Consider the following 13,285-nt stretch of genomic DNA (forward strand, 5'->3'; position numbering starts at 1 on the left):
GTATCCTAACCTTAGGAATAATTGCCTGGGTTTTATTTGTGGTTTTATCACCTCTGCATGCTTTTCAGCTCTACAAAATTTAGTTTAGTTTGACCATTTTCTCCTAAGTGTTCAATAAATGGACCATCTTATATCTTTTGTCCAACGTTATGTTTATGAAATTTCTACACGTTGTTGTATATGGCTATAACTCACCTATTGTTATAACTCTATAGAGTAATCCATCATCTGATTGTAGCACACTTTCTTTATTCTTTCCACTAGTGGTGCACATTTAGGATTTCTTTTCCCATTTATGGCTACTATGAACAATATGACACTATGAACACTCTTACACATCTAGCCTAGTGCAGATCTGCATGAGTTTCTCTAGGAGTGAAATTACACACTTATTAAATTAAATTTTATTTTTCCTTTAGTGACTAATGTAACAGTTGCCATTTTCTGCCACGAAACTCTTTGTGTGTAAACCATAAGGTCAAAAGTAAAAAAAAAAAAAAAAAAAAATTATAAAACAATCAGCAAGAAATAAATTCCTACAATCATGAGCGTAACACTGGCATTGTTTGGATTACAAATAAAACAAACAGTGAAAAGGAAACAATAATTTAAAAAGTAAATAAGCAAACAAATAGAAACCAAAGTCTAGGAGTGAAAAAGAGCTCTAGGTTTGTAGACAGAAAACCCAGAGGTGAATCACAGACATTAATTTGCTGTGCATCCTAAACAAGTCACTGGACCTCTCTAGCTGTGGGTTCCCCCTCTGTAAAATGGGCACAAAGAATAATGTTCACTGCAAGGAGCTGTTCTGTGGGTTAAAGCCATAGGACACATGAAGCACATTTGGAGCTGTTGGGTCCTATTAGGTTTAAAGGTGGCCTTATTTTCTTTTTGTGATATGAACATTTTTTAATGGACATCATAATTGTATAAATGTATGAGGTATAACGTGGTGTTTTGATATGTGTATACAATGACACAATGAGACATCACCTCACACCTATTAGAATGGCTAATATCAAAAAGATGGCTGATAACAAGTGTTGGTGATGATGTGGAGAAAAAGAAACCCTTGTAACACTGTTGGTGGAAATATAAATTAGTACAGCCATTATGGAAAACATTATGGAGGTTCCTCAGAAAACTGAAACTACAACTACCATATAATGCAGCACTCCACTTCTGGGTACATATCTACAGAGACTGAAATCAGTATGTTGAAGAGATATCTGCACTCCCATGTTCACTGCAGCATTATTCACAATAGACAAGATACAGGATCAACCTAAATGTCCATCCACAGATGAATGGACAAAGAAAATGTTGTGTATATATACAAAGTTGGCTTTATTTTCCTCACCTACCTGAAGGATTGTATTTGGAGTATCATGAGCAGTGTCTTTGTTCATTTTGTGTTGCTATAACAGAATACCAGAAGCTGAGTAATTTATTTTTTTAAAAAAAAGAGGTTTATTCATCTTATGGCTCTGCAGGCTGAGAAGTTCAAGAAGCATGGTGCCAGCATCTGCCGGGCTTCTGGTGATGACCTCATGCTGCTTCCACTCATGGCGGAAAGCGGAAGGGCAGTGGGTATGTGCAAAGAACTCACATGACAAGAGAGAAAGAAACTCAGGAAGCCACACTCTTTTTAACAATCTGCTCTCATGGGAACTAATTCATCCCAACAACCAGAACTCACTCACCCCTGCAGGAGACATTAATCTATTCATAATAGATCTGCATCCATGACCCAAAACACTTTCCACTAGGCACCACCTCCCACCACTGACACACTGAGGATCAAATTTCTACACGAGTTTTGGCATAGACAAACCACATCCAAACCATCAGCAAGCATTCGTTTTTCAAATTCCAAGAAAATGAAATGAGAAAAAATCTGTAATAAGTAAAAATTGTGTCTGTCAGATATCAAGAACTTCATGGCAAAGGAAAAAAAAAAGGGGGGGAGAAAACTTTGAATCACCAAAAGTGTCTAAGAGCTTCCACAACTCCAGCTCATCTACAGCCAAATCAATAATAGCTTCCCAGGACATTTGGACAGGCATGATCTGCTGGCAAAGTGGCTCTCACAATCATCTGTCGCTGACACTTCTAGCTCAAGAATTCTGTGATCTCCCATTTTGTGAAACATAATGCCACAAGTTCATCACAAACATCATTCATTTCTTGCTTTGTAGAAGGAGTGGCAGGCTGTGGAGTTCTGGAGTCAGCTCTCCCTACAGTGGCCTGAGAGCCTGGGTAAGTCCCTTATTGTCTCTGGGCTTCACATCACCATCAGCCAAATTCAGATGATGCCTACACAGCCTAAGCCACATGGTTATTATTAGAATCCAAAGAGATTGTGTGTGTGCGTGTGTTGGGTGTGGGGCGGGGGGAGTGCCGTGTAAACCTTTATAAAGATTCAAAGCCACATATGAGTGTGATTTGGGGTGCATTGTTAGTTTTGTGTGTTTGCAAAATATTCAGCTCCTAGGACTTAGAGTCCACGAAAGATTCCAGGTGAAACGTGAAATGTCCTCTCTCTGTTTTGATAGTGTGGGAAGCATCGCCTTCAATTACTGTTAGAATTTCAAGGCCTTTCTTATAATGAAAAAAATCACTGTAGACTGCATTTGAGTAGCTTTATACTGTTGTATTTCTGCACCAAATAACTCTCGGGCTTTTATTAACTGTTCTACTGAGTCCTATTTATCAGAGAGGCAGGTGTATTACCTGATAATACAATAAGCTCTGGTGGATGTATGAGTTGTTCTATTTTTTTATACCCATAATCAGTTCCCAGAGCATAATAAAACAAGAGGTTTATTTCTCCCACCAACCCCTTGCAGTTTTTTTCCTAGGAGTGGAGCTATAAATTATCAATCTTCAGAAATAACTGTTGCCATTTAATAAGAAATATAAAATATACTCTCATCTAACAAGGGACACAATAGATAAAAAACAAACAAAGTATTCTTTAAGTCTGGTGACATGATAAAAGGTGAGCGCAAGCATGTGGGTGTATTACAGTTAGCAGTGGGCATGACCCTGGGAACCAGCTAAGAGAGACCTCATTTAGATGTCATAAAGTGGATATTACACATCATTTTTCTAAAATGCTATTGCAGGCATCTTATCTTACCTTCTCCTGAGCTTTGTAATTCCCCAAATTGTCAAAGCCAAGGAAAGAAGCACCTTATCATTTGGATATAAAGGCATAAAAAAAGCAAAACCGAGAGCAAACCTGTTTCATGTTGTGGATTCAGAGCCTTGGTGTAACCTCGGGGGCCACCAAATCCTGACCTCCCTCCAGGCGGCCCTGCTGCTCCTCCTCCTGGGCCTCCCTAAGTACTCATCTCCCTGCTCTTATCCCAGGGATCTCATGCCTGGGACAGGCCATACCTGCCTTGTTCCCCACAGAACTTACAGTTATCGCAGCCTCTGATTTTGAAGACTTGATATTAAAAATGAAAAATCATTTGAGTATATCCTGTTTAATAAATATCAATCATGCACAAGTCCTGAGATGAATACTGTAAGTCAGAGATTTCTAAATCCTTAAGTGCCTTGCTTTGGAGAAACGAGTGTGGTCTACAAACCTGAGATCTTATTAGAAGGCGGAATCTCTACTCAGCAGGTAAGAAGCCAGACAGAAAATAATAAGAATTGTATGATTCTAATTATGTGAAATTTCAGAAGAGGTAAAATAAATCTATAGTGACAGAAAACAAGTAAGTGATTACCCAGGGCTGGGAGGTCAGAAATTGATTTTAAAGGGCATGAGGAAACTTGAAAGAGTAATGAAATGTTCCATATCTTGATTGTGGTATGGTTACATATGTGTACACGTTTGTCAAAACTCATCAGACCATTCACTTAAACGTAGTGCATTTTTTGTATTTATGTAAATTCTACACTTCGAGAAGTGAAAAAGAAACACACAAACTTCCCCACCTCAAACCTACTGAATCAGAATCTGCATCTTAACCAAGTACTCTGGTGAAATCTCTAGTCACTGAAGTTTGAAAATCAAAAGATTAGAGAACTGGTTCTCAAACTGGGTACAAATTAGAATCACCTGAGAAGCTTGAAACATTACTGATGACTAGGATCCCATGCCCTGAGATTCTGCTAGACTTGGGATGAGGTGTAGTCTCAGCATTAAGGTTTTTTTAAAGCTAACCAGATGATTTCTAAATGTATCAAAGTATGAGAACCATTCACTTAGAGAAGCAATTCTCAAAGGGGAGCAGGGGTTTCAGAACTGCAACAGCAGCATCTTCTGGGAATTTGTTAGAAATGTAAAATATCAGGCTTCACTCCACATCTACTGGATCAAAAACCTGGGGGTGTGGCCCAGCAATCTGCTTTTACAAGCCTTCTAGATACTTCTGATATTCACTGGAGGTTGAGTATTACTGCTCTAGATCCACGAAGGTGTTTTTACAAATTCCTGGATCTCCAAACTCCCTCCTTCAGTCTGAGTCAGCATCTCAGGAGTCTCTGAAAATCGTCTGCATTTGAAAATCACTGCTGCGGGTCTTATGAAAGAGACACTCAGCACATCAGCTTGATAAAGATCTTACAGTGTATTACAAACCACCACTAGATTCATTTCTAGTCTAGATTCGTTTCTAGTCACCAGGCCATTGCTTCTTGGAATAGAGAGAAAGACAAATGGGGTTAGATACTATTTAGATATATTAACCAAGACATTTTAAAACTTTCTATGTTCAGGTATCCCTGTCTCTCTTCCCCGCATTGGGGTACCTCAGCAAGTGGACAATGTCAAAAATAATGAAAGAAGGAAAAAGGAGTTGTTTCTCTAGAAACTCAAAAACCAAGACTTCAAATGTTAATAAACAGAACTCAGAGCATAAATTTTAGATTTTTAATTAAAATACGTGTTGAGAAAAACTTAGAGTCCCAAAGACTAAATCAAGATTCTGCCAGGACAGAAAGAAGAGTCAAAAACAAGGCAATGTATATTTACCCAAATTATGTATCTCTGGGAGAGGGAGCTCCATGACCTGTCTTGCCCACCACCTCAGGGTGAGGCTGGGAGCTTGACAGGCAAGTTTAGGGCATCTATGATACAGAGAGTCTTATGCTCCTTCCACCGTGTAAGTTTAGGTAGGTGGGCAAGAAGCCAGAAAGTGATAACTATGTGCCGGGTATGGGCAGAGGAGTAGCAGCTTGAATTCCATGTCCCACTCAAGGACAATAGCCCAACTTGAGAGGTCATAAAGAAGAGTATGATAGGAAAGGCAGCAGCAACCTATGTAAATTGACAACTCTAGACTAAACAGTGTACCTCTCAGAGGATGACAGGGTAGGAAAATGCCAGGAGGAACCCTATTATCTCCTCTAGACCCTCGATGCAGGGACATCCTCAAGTTGATGGAGATTAAGTCTCTGTCATTTGGTAGAACAGAGGCTTGTAATGTAACCTGTGGCATTACAGAAAAATTCAGAAAGTTCTAGAAAACCTCACTTGAGTTGAGCACACAAGACTTATTCCTCTCTTCTAATGAATGGCCCTGCCTTCAAGGAAAGTTTGTTTGTTTACTTGTGAATAGAAGATAACATTTGAAAATTCAATAACAATAAAATTTTGAAAATAAAATCAAGGGAATGATGGAAGGGATATCACCAGGTGTTAGAAAATTGTCAAATGAGTGGCAAGGTAATTTGTGAAGGCTGAGAGGGTTTGTGAACTCTAAAGCAAAATAGGAATAATGACTACCATTCCAGGTAGAAAAGAATTGTACAGTAGTTCAAGGAAGAAAAGTACTGGGAACTAGCAAGTACACCACCCGGAAGAGGGGCCTGAAATGCCGTTCTTCAGAGAAAGTCTAAATCAAACAGTTTCAATAGTGAGCAGATTTAAATTGAGATCCAATTACATGTTGAGCTCCTATAAGTACTGAGCGTATTTATGGCTGTTGGTCATGTGGAAGGACTTTACTCATTACAGTTTGAAAAACTGATTGAAATCTACCTAAGTATATACAGTAGTGACCATTTGATGCCACTTACAAAGGGGTATATTGTGTCTTTTCGGTTAGACTGTGCACTCTTCAGGAATAGTGACCACGTCTTCAATTTATCTTCTAGCTGCATTATTTCCTCTGAGAATGCTGGGCTATGGCAGGTGGGCTTTGTCCGTGATCCAGTTGGATCTGCCTTACTTTAATAAATCTGAAATGACATTTTCTTGCCCTTTACTAATAGATATTAAGCAAGTACTGTGCAAGGTGTTTGACTACAGCCAGTATTTTGCATACATACTCGGCAATAAGCTCTGTGCTGGGCTTCTAGAAGCTTTATGTGTCACTGACCCCTCATGTTTGTTGAGTATATAACCAATTATCCAAGATAGAATCCTGTGATTTATCTTATCTTTCTCCTTCTACCTTACTAGCCACTTAAAATTAGCCATCAAATCCTGTCAATTCTGCTTCCTAAATATCTATGCCTTGCATCACTGCTATTTAAGCTTTTGCCATCTCTTGTGTGGACATTTGCTGTGGTCTTCTAGCCAATGAGGCTTCCTTTGGCTGCCCTTCCGTCAGAGTGATCTTTTAAAATGCTGATCTAATCATATCATTCCATAACTTAATATATCTTCATCATTTTCCATCATCACAGAATAAAAGCCAAACTGCTTAGCCTGATACTCAAGGTATTTCAAGTTCCATAAGCTTACTGAAAACAGTAAGTATTACCACCTTATTTACTAATGCTGTCCCTGGGACATAGTAGGTGTTCAATTAATATTTGGTCAATAGTGGGTTTTTGGTTGTTGTTGGTTTTGGGATTTGTTGTTGTTGCTGTTGCTGTTTGAGATGGAGTCTTACTCTGTCACCAGGCTGGAGTGCAGTGGTACCATCTCGGCTCACTGCAACCTCTGCCTGCCGGGTTCAAGCGATTCTCCTGCCTCAGCCTCCTGAGTAGCTGGGACTACAGGTGCATGCAACCACGCCCAGCTAATTTTCGTATTTTTAGTAGAGAGGGAGTTTCACCATGTTGGCCAGGATGGTCTTGATCTCTTGACCTTGTGATCTGCCCACCTCAGCCTCCAAAAGTGCTGGGATTACAGGCCTGAGCCACTGCACCCAGCCAATAGTGTTATTTTTAAGCCTGCCCCTGCCTACTTTAAAACTCCCTCCTGTCTGCCCTTGAATCTCTTAGCTTTTGTTCTGACTGCAAAGAACCTCTTGAAGTTCCAAAACAACCCAACTTCAGAGCCTTTGCACATTCATTCCCTCTGCCTAGAATGCTCATCCTTCCAAAGAAACATTAAACTGAGGTGACTGAGAGTTAATTTAAACATTGAACCCTTATCACCTGAATTCCAAAGAGGATTGGCTTTGCTCTAATATGCTTAGGGAAAGTTGGCCACTTCCTTCACCTGTTACTTAGCCCTCCAGCTCGCTTTCCAATCAGAGGCCTGGGTGTCCCTCATCAGCACCCTGGCGTTCCATGTCACCACATCAGCCATGTTGGCGTTCCATGTCTCCACATCAGCCACCTTGGCATTCCATGTCGGGTGGTAGAGAACATTACGATTACCCTTTTTAAGGTGGAAAGACCCCCTTCCACATTTGGGGAATGTGAGTTAACAGTTTAAGAATGTGGGCCTAGCATGGTGGCTCACACCAGTAATCCCAGCACTTTGGGAGGCCAAAGTGGGTGGATCACCTGAGGTCAGGAGTTCGAGACCAGCATGGCCAACATGGTGAAACCCTGTTTCTACTAAAAATACAAAAAATTAGCTGGACGTGGTGGTGCACACCTGTAGTCCCAGCTACTCGGGAGGCTAAGGCAGGAGAATCGCTTGAACTCGGGAGGTGGACGTTGCAGTGAGCCGAGATTCTGCTGCTGCACTCTAGCCTGGGAGACAGAGTGAGATTTTATCACAAAAAATAAAAATAAATTAAAATGGTTTTTTAAGAAAAGAATGTGAAAGCAATTTTGCAAATTGCCAAACTGTCAGCACCCATGGGAAGCAGGGACAGAAGGCAAGTTTAGAAAGGCAACTCTCCACTTTCAGTTGGGAAATTTTAATAAAAATGGAAGTATACTTTGGTAATAAGACCTTCAGGCACAACCAAAATGATGGTGTAATTATAAAAAGTGTTATAAGAAAAATATTTCTTGTTCCTTATCTATATGTGTGTATGTGTTAGAGCAATGTATTTCTTAGTTGTACTCCAAATAAATGAATGTAATCATATGGATACATAATGTAATTACTTACATTGATTGAGCATTTACTATGTACCAGAAACTGTCTGAAGGGCTTTCCATACTTAAACTACTTAACCCTCAGGACAGCCTTAAGTAAAATGATTGTCATACTCATTTTACAGAACAGTTAACAAACTTGTCCAAGGTCACACAGCTAGCAAATGGCAGCGTCAGGATTTGTACCCAGTTCATCTGGCTCCAGGGCCTCGAACACATCACGTAACTTCCCACACGCCATACATGTGGGAGAGTCTTCTTTACTTTGTTTTCTTCACCTTAGTCGTGTTATGCTCATAACAAGTTAAAATCTGCTTCTATTGTTCAAGCATCAGGCATACTTTTACCACTGTGAATTTCTAATGCAGTTACCCACTAAAACATCAGACTTTTAATGAAAATGATTCTCATTCAGTATAATAGAGCATATTACTAATCATGACATATCACCAACATGGCATTTTTTAGGTGAATGGTTTGCCCAGAGTAGTATAAAGTATTTCACTTATACCTGCATTTGAGGATGATTTATAAAATATACAACTGACAGGCCTGGGCACTGACTGGTCAGAATGGCCATCCTGGAGCGTATCTTCCAAATGCCACCTGGCCTTGAAAGGTTTATCAACACTCAAACTTCATATGCATGTCCTTGAAACCCAATGTGGAGTGGCACACAATTACCTGATTAAAATGGAGCCCTTCTGAAGGTAAACGTATTAAAACTTGTTTTTATGTTTGGCCATAACAGAAAAAGTTTCTGGGTTACTGGAAGCTTTTTCAAGTAGATGTATAAATAAATAGAATCATTTGAATAGAAAGCGTAAGCACAAGGAATATGTGTCTGCCATCTCACCCTCGCCAAGCCCTCACAACCCATCCTCAAACAAGTCAGTCCCTATGGGTAGCACTGTCCTCAAAAAATAAAACAGACAGTAAATCTGGACACTGTATTTTGGTTACAGTGAAGTCATAAATGGTGAAAGAAAGCTCTGAGTAGCAAATGTTCTGATACCTGTTATTCTCTTCCACCCCTCGCACCACACACAGCTTCTGTCCCAGCCATGCTGTTCTCAGAGCATACCCTGAGGTCCACCATTTGTTCATTCATTCTTCACTCATTCATTCAGTATTTTCTACAGGCCAGTAGGGTTTTTTTTTTTTTTCCAATTCCATCTATCAAAAAGCCTTCCATTCTTCAAGATATTTTTAAAATATAAACTTTTCCAAGATTACCCTCATGATTAGCTGTCAGAAATGCTCTCTCCCTCATTGGAGCATGTTTTCTCTTAAGTCACTTATTTCCCATTTCCTTGTATCATAATTTTTTGTGAAATGAACGAGAAATCCACCCAGAGCATAAGCATCAAGGGTCAAAGAAAACATTGTTTATGACTTTTTGCCACAAAAAAATGGCCTTCCTCATTATATTTTGAAAGATTGAATTCTCCCTAAGTGAGTAATGTATTAGTAAGAGTTCTCCAGAGAAACAGAACCAACAGAAAACACAATACATATACATGCATACTCAAATACGTACACACACTATATATAAAAGTATATATACACATATACACATACATACATGCATACATACATATACATACAAAAGTCTTATATATGTGATTTATTATGAGAAATTGGCACATGCAATTGTGAAAGCTGATAAGTCCACGATCTGCCATATGCAAGCAGGAGATCAAGGGAAGCTGGTGGTACAATTAAGTCCAAGTCCAAAGACCAAAGAACCAAGGAAACCAAATGATGCAAATCCCATCTCGCGGACAGGACAAAATACGATATGTCCCAGCTCAGACAGGGAGGCAGAAAAAAAGGAATGAGTTCCTCCTTCCTCAACCCTTTGTTTTATTCAGGTCCTCAATGGATTGGACAATGTCCACTTACACTAAGAAGGACCATCTACTTTACTGAGCCCACCAATTCAAATGCAAATCACATCCTGAAGCACCCTCCCAGACACACTCAGAAACAACATTTAATCTGGCATCCCACAGCCAGCTAAACTGACACTTAAAATTAACCATCATAAGTAGTGACTACCAATTCTAATGACACTTGCAAAAGGGAATATTCTGTGTCCCCAAATAGACTGAGTGCTCTTCAAGAATAGTGACTATGTTTTCAATTTGTCTTCTGGTCCCTATTAACACCCACACACACACACACACACACGTACATACACATAAGTGCCTGGTTTAGGGTTTCACAAAAAAGCTGAAACATGACACTTAACTGGCCATGAAAGATAAACAAGAAATCTATTTCATGACTTTGTCACAAGAGAAAAAAATTGCCTTCAGAGATCATATATGTTAAGGAACACTGAAAAAGCACACAATTCTTCTGTGATGTTAATTTTTTATTATTATTATGCTTAAAGTTCTGGGATACATGTGCAGAAGTGCAGGTTTGTTACACAGGTATACATGTGCCATGGTGGTTTGCTGCAAATTTTTAAAGTTTCAGATGTCACGTTTCTGTAATATCAACCATTGCAGAATGTAGCATTGGTGATTTTTTGGAAAACTATAAAAATATTCCACCATCTGCCATGAATACTAAAAGTGATGAGTGATTTCCAATTTCTTAGGCGCCTGGGTAAAAATAATGAAATGGGAAAGAAACAGAAAATTCACAATTGGAAAACATCTTGGATTCAGTATCACTGAAAAGAAGGTTACAGAAAAGGATCAATTCTGGTAGACAAAAGTCAACCAAATACCAGGGCTGGAACTAGTAAAAGCTCTTGTGATTCCAAAAGTTTCATCAACACTTGTAGACTTTGAAAAATGTACTTCAAATAGTGCTACGAAGACTGTACTCTGTTGGCTGATTTTTATCTTTATTCTTCAAAAAATAAAAGAATAAGAACCACAGAATAAAAATGCCAATTAAAACAATTAACCAAGCAATTTGGGGGTTAGGGCGTGGAAAGAAACCCTGGGTTGGAACTCAGAGGGTCTGTACTCAAATCCCTTTGCAATCACTCAGCTATATACCTTTGGGCAAAGCCCCTAACCTCATTGAATCTCAGTCTTTTCATCTATAAAACAGGAATAGTAACAAGAACAATATCCTATTTTCTTTACAGTTTACTTTCATGATCAAATAAAATACTGTTTGAGGAGTCACAGTGCAAACCATAAACTAAAAATGTAATACGTTAGAATTAGAAATGGGTGAGGACAGATAATGAATATTGCCATCATATTCTTCAAACAAAAGAAAGTGTCCCATTTGTTTTAAAGGATTTTCATTTTTTGAATGTATATAGAAGGTCTTCAGTCACATTAATTTAAACAATCACATTTAGTTTCACAATGAATTACATAATTTAATAAAATGAAACTTAGTTGAAGCCAGAGCTGTTCTGGGAAATCATGAACATAGGTAGAGTGTAGACACGGGGATGAGTGAGTCAGGAAAGAGAAGACTTAGGGTGGGTGGGGGCAACCTAGTACTACTGTCTTTAGATATTTGTCAATAGGTGCCACTCAAGCCCCATTTCTTCCATGAAGATTTGCAAGCTGCCTGCAGTTCCAACCACACCAATCTTCTCTTCTGAACTCCTGCAGCACACACACCATATAACTGAAACTCTGATTACATGTGCTCTTTCTTTGACATTGCTTAATTGTGCCTCCCCAAAAATATGCAGTCCTATCCTTCTGAGTCAGGACGATGGTTTATCCTTCACCATGACTCATAACACCCGGCAGAGGGCTGGAAACAGAGTCCATACTCAGTAGGTGCTTGCTGATTCACATACCATTTTATACAAAGCTGTTACTATATTCCCATAACAATCTAGCTCTGAGACCCAATCACCATTGAGACGCAATCAAGAGAAAAAAAGTCTGGATTTGTGGAAGGATCAAATTAATCCTGATGGTGTCATCTGCTCCTGATCATGAAATCTGCTTCCTCCCTATTACCTCTTCCTTGGAAGTCTTTAACAATCAATGAGTCATTAATCCATTCACAATTCTCAGAGCACAATCTCACCAGGAGACCCAAGACAGCACAGAGCATGGGAAAGGGAGGGCTGGTGACTAGAGAACCAACTCCTCATCTCTATCACTACTAGCTGTGGGCAAATGGGACTCGCCTCTCCCGGATCTTGGAGTCCCATCAGTAAAATAAAGTGGTGGGATCAGATGGTTTCCAAGGCCCTCTTACAATTCTAAGCTCAATAAAAGGAGATCATTGAAAGAGGTAGTTTCCTGGATTCCCACTGGTGATTCAGTAAACACGCTGGGATTACCAAGACAATTGTATTCTGGTAAATGTTGGCAGATCTTCATGAAAACTCAAAAAAGAGATTTTAGTTCCAAGGGTGACTGCTTTTTCCTTCCGAAAGCATGACTGCGACTGGGAATCAGGCACTCAGAAACACAGATGAATGCACAGTTCCCTCATTACAGAAGGAGAAAACAGAGCTGTGGATGCTTGAAAATTTTACACACATTGTAATAGGCTTCATGAAAAACAAAAATTAAATCAAATCGCTCTTCGAAAAGAAATTCACCTTTATGAACAAATACAGCCTGAGGCATTCTCTGAGTTCAGGGAAGGGCAGAATGGAGGTTGCATTTGCAAAATCCCCCAGCACTGCATAAATGAGTTAGGCTATAAATGAACACTAGATTTGCTTCAACCCTAAGAGCTTCTATAAAGCATAAAAGCTTTTAACTCCCTGTGAATAATACTTTCCCATAAAAAATCTGTCTTCCTGAGCTCTATTTCTGTAATTTCTGTATCTATAATTTGGAAGCCTTGTTGTTATTTTAAGATACAGTGAAAAGGAGTTTCAAAGAAATCATTCTCACAAGCACATTTACATGCTGTGATAGTTAACTACTGTCATGTTTTCTCAGCAAAAACTTCTCAGATTATCCACTCTTAAATCACAGATTCAATTTAATTCCTATCACTCCTCCCTTCTACTACCCGATCCCTTCCCATCCTTCTAGGCTCAGATCTCCAAAGCATTCCCTATTTAATCCAAGCCACA

Source organism: Chlorocebus sabaeus, chromosome 10 (genome assembly GCF_047675955.1).
Source record: "Chlorocebus sabaeus isolate Y175 chromosome 10, mChlSab1.0.hap1, whole genome shotgun sequence".
Lineage (NCBI taxonomy): Eukaryota > Metazoa > Chordata > Mammalia > Primates > Cercopithecidae > Chlorocebus > Chlorocebus sabaeus.